This window comes from Taeniopygia guttata, chromosome 1, assembly GCF_048771995.1.
Source record: "Taeniopygia guttata chromosome 1, bTaeGut7.mat, whole genome shotgun sequence".
Lineage (NCBI taxonomy): Eukaryota > Metazoa > Chordata > Aves > Passeriformes > Estrildidae > Taeniopygia > Taeniopygia guttata.
In genome coordinates this window covers 28,473,511-28,484,908 of record NC_133024.1, presented here as the reverse complement: position 1 = coordinate 28,484,908, position 11,398 = coordinate 28,473,511, and the positions used below count along the sequence as shown (strand labels likewise).

Sequence of the window (11,398 nt, the reverse complement as noted above, 5' to 3'; positions counted from 1 at the left end):
GATCAATGCCTTGAGATACAGAATTCATGGGATAGTTAAATACAGGTTACAGGTGAAAGTTGGCTCAGCATCACAGCAATGATCCAAATGCTTACCAAGCTCTTTAGTCTGGTCGCAATGTTTCTGAACAGTGAAACTGGAAGGAGATAAAATTCTACAGGAGAGATCCATGAAAAATATTTGCAAGTGACTGCACAAAACATTCTCTGGATACACAGAGATATCTCACCATGAAAGCAAAATGTTTACCTACACGAAACACTGCATAAAATAAATCCACTGCTGATTGCAAAAGATTCTTTATTGGCACCCACACAAAATGGATTACAGACAATGGCAGAGGCCATTTGTGGGGCAGGAGAGCTCTCATATCTGGTGGTCCTGTGACACTGGGGGAAAGGGCAGCACAAGCAGAGGCAGAGAACAAGGTCTTAGTTTTCTTGCTGCAGCTGCATCTTTTCTCAGCGCTGCAGGATTTGCAATCTAACAGCCACAGCCAGGGCGAAGGGGACGCAGGAAGGAAAGCTTGTCATTGAACTTGATTGCCTTGTAATTTGGAAGGTGTTCATGCTCTCGAGCAATGTATTGAAATCCACTTCCATCACCGTGCTCACACAGCAGCCAGACACCTTTCTGGACTTTGTGTGAAGATGTGGTGTCATTGTCATGTCCCCTGGACAGATTGGTGGCTTCTCTTATTATTCTGCTCTTCCCTCGATAATCAGCATGCTCATAGAGAGTGATCTGGGGATTGTGCAGATTTTCAGTGATCACCTGCAGAGAGCTGATCTTGTCATTCATCTTTTTACCAACGAAGTCATGATTTCCCTCCTCAAGTACCAGTAACTGTCCTTTATAGTTTGCATGCTGATAAGCCACCCAAGGATGGCCAATTACTCTCACTGAGGAGATACAATCATTCCAATCTGCATCTTTTAGGTTGGCAATGTTGGTGTGGAATTCTTTGGACATACCCTGGAAGTTAGCATGCTCATAAACTATGATTTTTCCCATCTCAGCAGGGCTTCTGAGGTTTGGATTTTCTGCTGTTGGATGGCAGCCTACAGAAAATGAAAACAGAAAACAAGTAATGCTTGTAAGAGACCTTTATATACCAGACATGAAATGCTGGAAACCAGAGGGGACAAAAGGTAAAAAGGAAATACAAAACAATTTTAGCAGAAGATAAAAATAGCAGCAGTTCTGAAAGAGTGAGGACATGACACAGAAATTTTAGTTTGGAGGAAAAAAGTAAAATGAAATTTGTACACCACAACAATCCAGTTTAATTTAGTATGTATACAAGTGAGGGAAACCTGAGCATTTTGTTTAACATCTTATTGGTGTATCCTAAGTAATAACAAAATAAAATATACAACTCATGATAAATCTTTCTGTTGATAATTGATGCTGCAGATGAGAAATGTTTTAGAAACTGGTACTCATTCTTTGGAGTCAGTTTCATGAGCCACATAGAATGCAATGTAAAAGTAGTGAGACATGCAATTAATTTCTAAAAGAAAGTGAATTTTTTACATAAAATCAGGAGGGAAAAAACCTGTCTTTTAAGGGCAGAAATTAAATTCACTGAAACACCTTATTTTCTTTTTATATTAATTTTACTGAAATCAAGAGATTTCTTCTCTTGATATACACCAAGAAGCAACCAAATTGTAATAATCGGCTTTTTAAATCAGACTGAATTTCAGGTTTTAAATGTCTTTTCGTAACACTACTACCAATACACATATCTAATCCCCCACAGTTGTCTGAGTTCAGTTAAAAAGCCAGAGTGTTTATCAGTAACAGCTGCAGAAATAGTAATGAGCAGTTATGATAGTAGCTCCCTCTCTAAATCATGTAGCAGTTACTGAAACTAAGATTTACATTTCAGGACAAATAAATGAGACTAAAAAAGCCGTTCCTCTAGCTGATTCTGAGAAGGGATGGGAAAAGACAGATAGCAGAATATTTTTAGCAGAATAAACATAGCAGTAGCTGGAAAAGAGTGAGGGCATGACACAGAAATTTTCATTTGGAAGACAATGTACAATGAGCTATGTACACATAACTACCCAGTTTTAATTAGATATATGTGTTGGTTTACAGATATCCCCCAGTGTAAGTTGTAAAATACTCTCACATTCAACTGTGTATCACTGGCCCCCTCCACCCTGTCCCTCGGTAAGGTTTGTTTCTCCTGCAGCAGCCATCTCCTCGTGCCCTGAAGGATGGGTTCAGTCTCTGCACATGCACACAGCAGAGCCTCCCGTCTGTGCTGCAGCTCTCAGCCCAACGCTGAAGCCTCCTTCCCTTCCCCTGCATTCCACAGCAGGTGCCCAGGAAACCTCCCAGCTCTCCTGTGCAAAGTGTGCCTCTTACCTCGATGCCAGCTGCAGGGCTGGGAGAGCTGAGGGCAGTTCCTCCAGGGCAGGGCTGCTGTTTATGAGGGGCATCTCACCTCCCTGTATTTATACGTGCACAGAAGTCTCACAAAGGACCCCAGTCAACGGAACTGAAAGCGTCCAATATTACCCACAGGGATCAAAACTCATTATCCATTCTATTTTGCTTCCTATTGCCCTACAACTAGACACCTTCTTCCTCTTGTTCAAAAGCCCATTGAAGCATGAGTGACTTGATGAAATGAGGAAGTTCACTTCTTGTTTGTCCTACTCCTCCAGGAGAAAATGGAATCAGAGTAATAAAAGGTATCCAAATAGTTGGTGACACGTGTGCTGGAGAATGTTTCTGCCTGTTGGAGTTTTCATGTTTACTTTTCTTGGAAGAATATCTAATACACAACTTTAGTTTTACTAAGAGTTTTGTTGGGAGATATCCAGGTGGCAGAGGGGGCATTTATATTTTTCTTTTTTCGGTTGCCTTTTCTCCTTAGGATCACAGTATCATTAATGTTGGAAAAGGTCTCCAAGATCCAGCCTTTGACTGAATGCCACCATGCCCACTAAACCATATTGCAAAGGACCATTTCTACTTGTGTTTTGAATATTCTCAAGGATGGTGACTCCACCACTTCCCTGGGTAGTCCGTTCCAAAACTCAACCACTCTTACTATGAAGAAATGTTTCCTAATACCCAGACTGAACCTCTCCATACACAACTGAAGGCCATTTCCCCTTGTCCCTACCTTGCCACAAGGTTCTTTCAGGTACAGTCAAAAGTAAACCTATCTGCCCTGAGCATCCTTTTCGCCAGGATAAACACTCCCAGTTCCTTCAGCGGCTCCTCACAGGACTTGTGCTCCAGACCCTTCACTACGTTTGTTGCCCTTCTCTGGACTTGCTCCAGCACCTCAATATCTTTCTCCTTGTGAGGGTCCCAAAATGAGCACAGGATTCCAGCTGTGGCCGCACCAGTGCTGAGTACAGAGGAACAATCCCTGCCTGTGTCCTGCTGGCCACACCATTGCTGATACAGGCCCGGTGCCATGGGCTTCCTTGGCCACCTGGGCACACAGTGGCTCATGTTCAGCCCTCTGAAGGTGTGGATGCCCCATCCCTCAAAGGGTCCATTAGGGTCCCTTGCAGCCCAAGCCATTCTCTGATTCTGTGACATATGTATTCATGTATATATTTATGTACAGTAATAGATGGGCATGGTACTATCATAGATAATAATCAAAGCCATCAATATTGTTGTCTCAAAAGCAGAAAAAGGTCACAGTGTAGAACCCAGAAAGAAGATGCAAATAGAGACCTTCTGGCATGATGTAAAACCAGCTTCAAAGTCAGAATTTTAAAGCAGAAGCGTGGCAAAAGAAACATAGATATTTTGCAGACATTTATTTTGCGTTCAGTACTTTTTTATTTTAAATAGTGCTTTATACTTTCAGTTTTGAAGTTAAACACTTGAATCTGGTTAGACATGGTGTTTCTTTCACAAACATGTCAAGCAGCAATCTTATTATGCTAAATATGACCCTAAACATTTTTCCAATTCAGGCTGAAGATATTACTTCTTTTTAATGTTTTTCCTCTATCAATTTTTTCCATTATTGTCCATGGTCCACCAATATTGTTTCTCCTCATTTCCCTATCTTCCCTTATTTTCTTTTCCAGATGGGTACAAATTATTTCCTACATCAAGTTATTGGTTCTCCTAAATGCCATGCTATGTTCTCAGTGACTCCTACTGGAACTCTGCTTTGTAGAAAACAGCATCCCATAAACTCCTCTGCTGGGAATTCTGTAGCATGCGTCCCCAGGACTCAACCTAACCTGTCTCAGGTCACTGTCTTTCAAGGTGCTTTGATCTGACTTGTTCTGCTCTGAGGTTCCTGACCAACTTCCAAGCACCAGAAACACCATCTAATGAGTTACTGAATTGAATTCAACTAACAATAAATTGTAGAACCAGCTCTATTTCTGTATTTTTAAATAACTCCCATTGGTGACTTATCAGTAGGAACTTACTTTACGGGATCATGCTACTGGAGGCTGTGCTTCCTCCTTGCTGGTTTTGGAATTAACTCACAGGCATTCTGGATAACATTAAAAAGTCATTGCTAGAACACTTCCCAGAGTCAACTCTGAACCCTTGTTGCTTTGTCAGTTGTTTAAAATATTTCTGATTTATATTTTCACAAAATGTTTTATGTTGTCACTTCCAATTCTCATTAAAATCTACATTAACATAAAACGTATTTTCAGTGCAAAAGTAACAGGATATGAAGATGGATTCTCTGTTTCTTTGGTTGGTTTTTAATTTTTGCTTGCATTTGTGTTCAAAAACACTATGATGTCCACTCAGAGGAAACTGTCTGCAGCAGCCCGACCATTATCACAAATAGAAGCTAAGGAAAAGTTAGAGAGAACTCTGAGACCTGGGTCACTGGGTGGTCATGTTGGGTCTAAGAGTGTCTTCCCCAGGCCTTGAGCACTGCGTGGCACAGAGCAGGGTGTGGTGCTTTGGCAGGGAAGCCATAGCTGGACTTGTGTTAGCACTTCAGCTACAACAGAGGCAGTGTCATGAGACAGAGAGGCTGATACAGAGCATGGGGTCTGCAAGACCAGATGGAGGAGGCAGGGGTCCTGCACAGGCCTCAACTACAATGGAGTGTTCTGTTGAGCCTTGGTGTCTCTCCTCCTTCAATCACCAGCTCTACAGGTGTCTCCTCCTGTCCTGCTAAGACACACCTTACTACACAGGCTTCCACCACTTGTGATATTTTAAGTCTGGGAAGACACGCTTGTGAGGGTATGTGGAATATGACAACCTCCGTTTCACGGATTTTATCAAATAAAGACATTTTCAGTTCAAGAGAAGTTATAATGATGTGATTTGCCAGCAACGTTTCAGCTGGAGCAGCCAGCAGGCAGGGCATGGATATAGAGAGGGATTTCAGACAGGCAGGAGACTCGTGCTGGGATTCAAGGCACCCACGACTTCCAGAACACCCATGAGAACAGTGTGTGGTGTGTGGGGGCTGGCTGCAAGCACCAAGCTGCACCAGCCAGGGACTAGGAGACACCAAAGTGTCCTCTGGCCAGAGAGCCCAGAGCCAGGTGTGAGACTGGACAGGCTGAGGGCTCTCAGTCCTGTTGGAAGCACCTGTGGAGGTGTTTGTGGCTGTGGAGAGCGAGGGTGTGCAGGTCTTCACCAGAGGGCTTCCGTGGGGATGGCTTGCTGAGAAGGAAGGAGATGGGGCTGTGCCTCTGCCATCCCATTCTGTGGGGGTGCTGGTGGTGTCAGCTGTGGGGTGGCTGAGGGCAGCCCCTGGTGTGTGGCAGCCGGTGCCGCTGGCCCTGTCCGTGTCCTTTCCATGCGCAGGCGGTGCCTGTCCCTGGGTCACACAGCCAAGCCCAGCACGGGCTGCCCCTGCAGCCTGGGCAGTGGCACTGGGAGCAGCAGCCTGGACAGAGAGCCTGCAGCCTGGGCTGCAGCAGCTGAGCAGGAGGAGTTCCTGGGGCTGAGCTCCGCTCATCCTGAGCTATCCCGACACACGGCACTCGGAAAGTGACCTGGCCAGGAAGACACCCTGGAACTTTGGCTTTCCCCCACAGAAGAAGCACTCTCATGTAACTTTAGTGTTCTTTCCTTTTACTTTCAATCCTGATCAGCTCTTTGTAGGAACTACCATGGGCTTTCTCAGAAGAGCACCTTGTGTGTTGAAACCCTACAGATCAGCAGATGCTCTCTCAGTTCTCTTTTTCTTGCACTGGTGGTTGGGTGTGATTCTACTTCTACTCTCTCTAGAAAGCAGGTGAACCACATCATGAAATATTCCCTTCCAAAACCCCAAATTCACCAAGAAACCCTCAAACACTAAACTGAGGAGAGACAAATTGCAGGGAGACATTAACTGCTGAGTGCAAGGTCAATGCAAAGGAGCTCATTAGACTCACTGAGTCCATGTCCTGAGTGCACAGAAATCCCCATCAGGACAGCATCAGTCTGACAAGGCTGAATGGGATGGACGAGGGACATTGATCATCTTTATTTATAGCAGGATTCCTCAGGAGCAAGATGGCTCAGGAAATACTGGGATTTGCCTGTCTTGGTCCTTATGTGATGAGCTTGAACGATCCAGGGAGCCAGGAGGATTGTAGGGTTGGTGGGTAATTGAAGGTGGAAGTGACCTTTGGTTGCCATTGGATCCAGTCAGCTGCTTAACACAGGTACAGCTGTGAGGTGAATTATGGTTGTTGGTGGCTTTATCCAGTCTGGTATTGAAACCCTTGAGTATGCAGACTACACAACATTGGAACACAAGCTTTATGAGGAACAACCTGGGGAGCTGGGGTTGTTTAGCTTGGAGAAAAGGAGACTCAGAGGTAACCTTATCACTTTCTACAACTGCCTGAAAGGTGGTTGTATTCCAGTGAAGTTTGGTTTGTTTTTTTTTTTCCAGACAGGAACTGACAGAACAAGAGGACATATTCTCAAGCTGCACCAAGGGAAATTTAGGTTGGGTGTTAGGAGAAAGTTTTTACAGAAAGAGTGATACAGTACTGGAATGGTCTGCTTGGGGATGTGGTGGAGTCACCATGTCTGGATGTATTTAAAAACAGATTGGATGTAACAGTGCCATGGTTTAGTTGAGGTGTTAGGGCATGGGTTGGACTCAATGAGCTTGAAGATCTCTTCCAATCTAGTCATTCTGTGATTCTCTAGTGGTGTGATTTAAAATTGTCTGACCTCATCAAGAAAATGTTTCTCAGCCATGGAAGAGACAAGGCTATGGGAGGTGCACAGCAAAAGGACAAGAAAGTCTTATCTGGAAAGAGGGAAGCTGTGACTGCATATAAGGAAAAAAATATGACCCTAAGGGGTTTTTGGAACTGGCAGAAGGTCCAGAGAGCCTGGGGAATCTCCACCCTTGCAGTTCTTCAGAAATCTCTTGAAGATGACCATGAGTAACCTGTTTTCCTTTGGCAGTAGCTCTGCTGTGAAGAAGGACTTGGTCTAGGGAGGTCCCTTCTACACTAAATCTGTCAGTAATTCTAAGGAAGATTTAAAAGCCTTTGTCATTCTCTGCCTGATTTCATCCTTTGTTCAATTCCAATGAAAAAATGTCATCATCAAGTAAGGTGTAAAATAAATTTGATTTTTTTTCTTGGACCTTTATAGGTATAATTTCCCAACATCAGACTTCCCTCCCAATTCCTCTACAGGCTCTCAATCATTACAAATGTTTCTACAGCCAAGAAAAGACAAGATTACCTGAGTGCACAAATGTTACACCTTAAAGTGAGGCACTGCAAAATTTTCAAGTGATAGTGTCAGAAACAAGGAAATTACATCAACAAAGATGTTCCTGCATCTTTATTTCCTTTCCATTGTATGAAACCCCTCCATAATCTTGAATTCCTTCCATATATGTGGTATTCTTTCACTGTCCTTCACAACATTCTGGTGTTATCCACTACATGCCTGAGAAGCAGCTGGAAAGGTGCTATTCTTCTACCCTGTCATGCCACAACCATAAACCATCCAGCCTTAGCTGTAAAAATGCTAAAGCTTTAGCACACACTTCTGTCTACACAGCCCTACACAGTAGGACAGGGTAGATTTCCTCTTCAGTCAGCCTGGGAAAGCAAGGGTTTTACTGATACTTGGAGACATATAAATCCATTGTGCTGATATTCAAAATTTAAAACTGTTACTGTAAAAAGAAGTACTGTAGATGTAAAAAGAGGAACATGAAAGTAAGAGTCTGGGACCTGAAAGCACGGCAAGGCTCACTGTATTGCTGAATTTGCACATCCTAGAATCACAAAATCACGGAATGATTTTGGCTGGGAGAGGTTTAAAAACACCATCTAGTTGTACAGCGTGCCAGAAGCAGGGAGATTTTGCACTGGGCCGGGTTGCTCAAAGCTGTGTCCAACCTGGCCCTGAACGCTTGGAGGGATGGCTCAACCACGGCTTCTCTGGGCAGAGAGCAGAGCAGGGCAATGGGGCAAACTGCAGGCCAGCACAGAGGGACATAAACACTGCAGTGCAGAGCTGCCACGGGACAGCTGCCACAATGCACAGCTCAGGGCGTGCAGCTGTCACAGGGCAGGGGTGGAGGAGGGCTGAGGCTCTGCACTTCCAGGTGAACTTGCTCATGGCAGAACAGATAATAGAATATCTTGTCATCCCACCTCCCTTAGCAAGGTACTACAGTACCTACAACAGGACAGTTGTTTCCACTGGGATCATCCAATCTGTCAGTTCAGTGTTAGGAAAGATTACTGTTTGATTATGTGATTTGGGCAGTGAAAGACTGCATCACCAGCATGATTCTTCAGTATGGTTGATTGTACACAGTGCAACCAGAAGTGTGCTATTTATGAACACTGCATAGGAGAGGTTGGGCAGGATCACAGCAATAATCAACCTGCCCACCAAGACTTTAGCACTGGCTAAGTCCAGCCTGAGCCCACTGTTACTGACCAGTGAAACTGGAAGGAGACAATTCTCCAGGAAACATCTAGGGGATATGTGCAAGTGTCTGCATGGACCATTCTCTGGATACACAGCAACATCTCACCATGAAAGAGCAATATCTATCTATTCTAAAGATGCATGAAACAGACCCACTGCTAATTGCAAAAGATTCTTTAATAGCACCAACACAAAATTGATTACAGACAATGGCACAAGCTACGGTACCTTAGTAAAACAAATTAAAACAAGGCAATGCTGGCCCTACACTTACATTTTCTGTTTCTCTTAGCAACAGAGACAACATGCAATGTTTCACCTTTCCATAGCACAGGTCTCTGGAATGCCAGCTGCAGGTGCATTCAGTTACACATCCCTGGCATGTTTTTTAGCTTGGACACCCTTTCATATGATCAAGCATGATAATCCTTTCATTTATGGGGTGGGGGAAGCATGCAAGGCAGGATAGAGAAGTACAGATCTGCAGTGCAGCACAGCTGAGAGCTCCCAGGATAAAAAGGCTACACAAGCAGAAGAAGAAATCTAGATCTCAAATTTCTTGCTGGTGCTGCATCTTCCTCAGCTTTGGAGGATTTGCATTCTAATAAGAGCGGCCCGGGCGAAGGGGGCGCAGGAAGGAAAGCCTATCATTGAGGTAGATTGCTGAGTAATGTGGAAGATTATCTTTTTCTCGTGCAATATATTGAATTCCACTTCCATCACTGTGCTCACACAACAGCCAGGCACCTCTCTGGACTTTGTGAGAAGACATGATGTCATTGTCGAATCCTGCAGCCAGGTTGGTTGCTTCTCTTATTACTCTGCTCCTCCCTAGATAGTTGGGATGTTCATAGAGAGTGATCTGGGGATTGTGCAGATCTTCAGTGATCATCTGCAGAGAGCTGATTGTATCATTCATGCTTCTGCCAACATAGTCATGTTCCCCCTCCTCAAGTACCATTAGCCGGCCTGAATAATTTATGTGCTCATAAGCCACCCAAGGCTGGCCAATTACTTTCACTGAGGAGATAATATCATTAAAATCCAAATATCCTAGATTGGAAATGTCAGAAGTGATTTCTCTGGACACACCCCTGAAGTTGGCATGCTCATAAATGATGATTTTTCCCATCTCAAGACTTCTGAGGATGAAAGTTCTTGTTGTTGGCCTTGGATGACAGCCTGCACAAAAGGAAGGCAGAAAACAAGCAGTGTTGTAAGAAGGCTTTACACAAAATTATAGAGTGCATGGGGAAATAAAGAAAATGTAAAACATTTTGAACAATGAATAAATGTTACAACAACTGGAAAAGAGTGAAGACTTTACATAGTAGTTTGTATTTGAAGGGATAAAATAAAATTAAATACGTGCCCACAACTGCCCACTTTTAAATATTTATGTGTGTTGGGTTAGACATCTGTCCAAAAATAAGTTGTAAAATACTCTCACATTCAACCCCCACAACTGTGTATCCCTGGCCCCCTCCACCCTGTCCCTCGGTAAGGTTTGTTTCTCCTGCAGCAGCCATCTCCTCGTGCCCTGAAGGATGGGTTCAGTCTCTGCACATGCACACAGCAGAGCCTCCCGTCTGTGCTGCAGCTCTCAGCCCAACGCTGAAGCCTCCTTCCCTTCCCCTGCATTCCACAGCAGCTGCCCAGGAAACCTCCCAGCCCTCCTGTGCAAAGTGTGCCTCTTACCTCGATGCCAGCTGCAGGGCTGGGGAGAGCTGAGGGCAGTTCCTCCAGGGCAGGGCTGCTCTTTGGAAAGGGCATCTTACCAGCCTCCATTTATAGCTCACTCAAAAGTCTTTTGCACCACCCAATTCCACAGAACTGGGAAGTGGTACCATGCCACCAGGGGTCAAAACTCATTAACTATCCTGACTTAGAATAGATGTTCCCATGATCAGACATCTTCTTTCTCTTGTTCAAAAGTCCAGTGAAGTGCAAGTGACTTGATGAAACCTTGCAAATTCAATCCTGTTTGTCCTTCTCCTCCAGACGAAAGTGGAATCAAAGTAATAAAAATGTATCAAAGTATTTTGTGACACACAGGCTACAGGATGTTTCTGCCTGTTTGAGTTTACATTTTTGCTTTTCTGGGAATAATACTGAATACACAACCTTAGTCTTACTAAGAGTGTTGATGGAAGATTCCAAGTGACAGTGGTGACATTCACGTAATATTTTTCTTTTTATTTTCCCTCTTCCCCTTACAATCAGAGTATCATTGATGTTGGAAAAAGCCACCAAGATCAACAAATCCAGCCTTGAATCAAATGCCACTACACACACTAAACCATTTTGCAAAGGACTGCTTCTACTTGTGTTTTGAATATTTTCAGGGATGGTGACCCTACCACTTCCCTGGGCAGCCCATTCCAAACCTTAACAATCTTTCAATTAGGAAATGTTTCCTAATATCCAGACTGAACCTCCCCATACACAACTGAAGGTCATTTCCCCTTGTCCCACCACTAACTGCCTGGAAAAGGGCCAAACTCCT

At 44.0% G+C, this 11,398-nt stretch overlaps 1 non-coding gene across 1 annotated transcript; it reads right to left on the bottom strand.

Annotated features, from left to right (window-relative positions):
* Window positions 1-283: 283 nt before the first annotated feature.
* LOC100226894 (uncharacterized) lies at window positions 284-10,877 on the bottom strand. Its single transcript, XR_012054651.1, has 2 exons — window positions 10,591-10,877; window positions 284-1,061 (listed from the first exon to the last, which is right to left on the bottom strand). It is a non-coding gene; the product is annotated as an uncharacterized protein (transcript).
* Window positions 10,878-11,398: the final 521 nt, after the last annotated feature.